The sequence below is a fragment of the Nicotiana tabacum genome, chromosome 17, assembly GCF_000715075.1.
Source record: "Nicotiana tabacum cultivar K326 chromosome 17, ASM71507v2, whole genome shotgun sequence".
NCBI classification, from domain to species: Eukaryota; Viridiplantae; Streptophyta; class Magnoliopsida; order Solanales; family Solanaceae; genus Nicotiana; species Nicotiana tabacum.
The window spans coordinates 61,309,849-61,312,830 of record NC_134096.1 but is presented as its reverse complement, the minus strand read 5'-3'; positions in this window follow the sequence as shown (position 1 = coordinate 61,312,830).

The window sequence follows — 2,982 nt, the reverse complement described above, 5'->3', positions numbered from 1 at the left end:
AGGCACAATGGCCTCCGAGCCACTTAAACTTGTAACTATTTTTTAACCCGATAAAAGAACTTACGTGCTTCCCATTTGAACACCAGAACTTGATAAAAATACAAAAAATAAACACCTCAAACTGACCGTGTACCTCAATTGCTTAGTCATAATTGATACATCACGTTGTTCGCCTATTATTATTTGACACGTAAAATTTGTGGGTCCTAATTTTTGTATAACCATTTAATTAAAATTTCTGAAAATATTTTTTTGTTTCTTCTTCCTCGGGTGTCCATTAGCGCCTTCCACCATGAACACCTCCTTCTTCTACTCTAAAACCCCCCAAATCAATTATAAAAATCAGTAGAAAATCATTAATAGGAGTGACTGAAGGTCTTGCATGAGTATTCCAATCAATTCCCACCATTCTTCTTCAGTTTTATTATCGCCGATATCACAATTCCGATTATATTTTGCCGAAAATTTCTGCGAAGTGTTGTTAGCCCTCTGGTTCCTTCTCGTTCAGCAAAAATTCAATTTTTTTTGTTATATTCCTTTCTGAGACAAATCCCGAATCCCTTGAAAATGGATTAGCCACTATTCGAAGTTTTACCGGCACAACAAGCTCGCCGGAGTGATTTCTGCGATTGGGCAAATATCAAACCTTCTCTATCCATAAAAAAAGATCCCCAACATGGCTATTTCTGACCAACTCCTATATTTCTTTCCTCAATATCGCATTCGTCGGCATCCATATTCCGTCCGTCTCCCCTGGTAATTTATTTGTTATAGAAAAAGTGTGCTCTAGATGCCAATGGTTGAAAATGGTGTTTGGGTTAGTAGTGATGAAAGAGGTGATAATGGTGATTTTGAATGTGGTGTTTGAGTAGGAGGAAAGGGATGAAGGCTGAGAAAGGGGGGAGAAGATGATGAAGGAATGAGGGGCAGATGACGGTGGAGAAAAAGGGGGGGGACTTTTTTCTTATTTTTTTTTAATTTTATTTTTTGCTTTTACTTCATTTTATTTATTATTTGTAATTTTAGCATTTGTTTTTCTCTCATATTCATTGTATACACGCGCTTCACAAGCGTGATTAGCACACATTTTGCCACGTCAGTTACATTGTTGCCATGTAATCATGGTCAACGGTTAGAGAGGTTTAAAATTATGCAAATGAATGAGTTGAAGTGTTCAAATGGAAAACGCATAAATTTCTGTACCAGGTTGAAAAATGGGTGCAAGTTTAAGCGGTCCGGAAGCCATTTTTGCCAAAAATAAATAGTAATATGATACTACCACCTGATTTGGGTATATATACTAAGCGGGAGGAGAGAAATTGTGATAGACAACGGGCGAATAATAACTGGATATCATGCTAATACACTCTGATCTGATTAGGTCACAAGATAGGTTCAAAAATAGCTTGTACTTAAGAAAAACAACCACTAATAATTTATATAGAAATCCAATGGATCTTGAAATAAAGGTTACTAGGAACTGAATATGGAAACTAAAGGATTAGGACCAACAACAAACATGCTTAAAAGGCTTATAGCATGCTTAAAAGGATTAGAGAAATACCAACTGAACCCCTTGGGGAACGTGACCCTCAAGTTGATTCCTTACCATTTCTTGGCAAGATTGATTCCAGCAACGAGCTCCCTCATAAATATCGACCCATCTTCCATTCCCAGCATACATGCTTGTTGAAGGACTGATAATTAACCGCTCCAATTTGCTTGCCCTACTCAATACAAACAATTGAAGCTCCATTTCGTACCAATTACCAGCACATCCATGCATCTCAAACTCTTTTAGTTGATCATGATGGACTCCGTCTAATTTTCGTATCTCCTTTTGATCTGCATTCCTTTCACCTCCGTGTAACTGCAAGAAAATTAAGGGGAGTTGAGCAATTTACAGTTCACATCAATTAACATGTTCGCCGTCTTAGAAATTACGCATGCTTAGAAATTTCAAAATTAGTCCCATGATATAACTAATAGAAAATGATATATCTTCTGAGACAAAATATATAATGGTATTCCCGAAGCGAGCCAGGAGAGACGCCATACTCTTTATGAAAGGACAGTTACTGATACCTTCACCATAATAGTTTTCTGTGGACCACAATGGACAGAGTACTGCAAAAAGATTACGAAACAAATTTGGGAAGGTAATTTTGAGTAACACTAGCAAGGTAAATTGGAAAACAACAGACTCACCATGGTAATATTTTGGGGGGGGGGGGGGGGGGCACTAATCTGTAAATGGATAAAAAGACAAGTTTGCAGGGATTAGTGGTTGGGTCAAGTGGGCAAAGATGAACATCACTAATTAGCCAGAGACGGCCAATGTATATGTATGAATTTTATACGGTAGAGTCAAGCTCAGTGGCGGACTCCAAACAACACGTGATACAGATGTGGGAATGGGATAAAATTTGTGAATTTGTCAGACATAGTCAAGTATTTGATGGGTTATACTTTTTCTGGACAACAACATACCAGTATATTCTCACATGTGGAGACTAGGGAGGATAGTGCGTACAAAGACCTAACTCCTATCTTATGCAGGTAGAGATGTTATTTCCAAGAGACGCTCGGCTCAGACAAGCACAGTCACAGTAGTAAAGCGCATTGAACTATAAAAATAGTAGAGTATATAACAGTTGAGTGCTAAACAATATACTGCCAAAGAGGAGAAAAGAACACCACTGTTTATATTGAATTTTAATATTACCACCTTGTCTTTCTCTTGTTGCATATAACTGTCTGAAAAATTACAAGAAGGTAAACTGAACAACAGAGGGTATACCATCCAATTTTATGTAACTGTTCAGGGGTATGCCTTGTTAATAACTTTTTTTCTTAAGAGTGATTTTCCAATCGTAGGAAGAATATCTTGAATCAAAATCAATAGTAGTAAGTTTCACAGGAAAGGATGACTTACGGTCAGCACAAGCTTCTGAAGAAAGGGTGCAGCTTTCAAGACAGTTA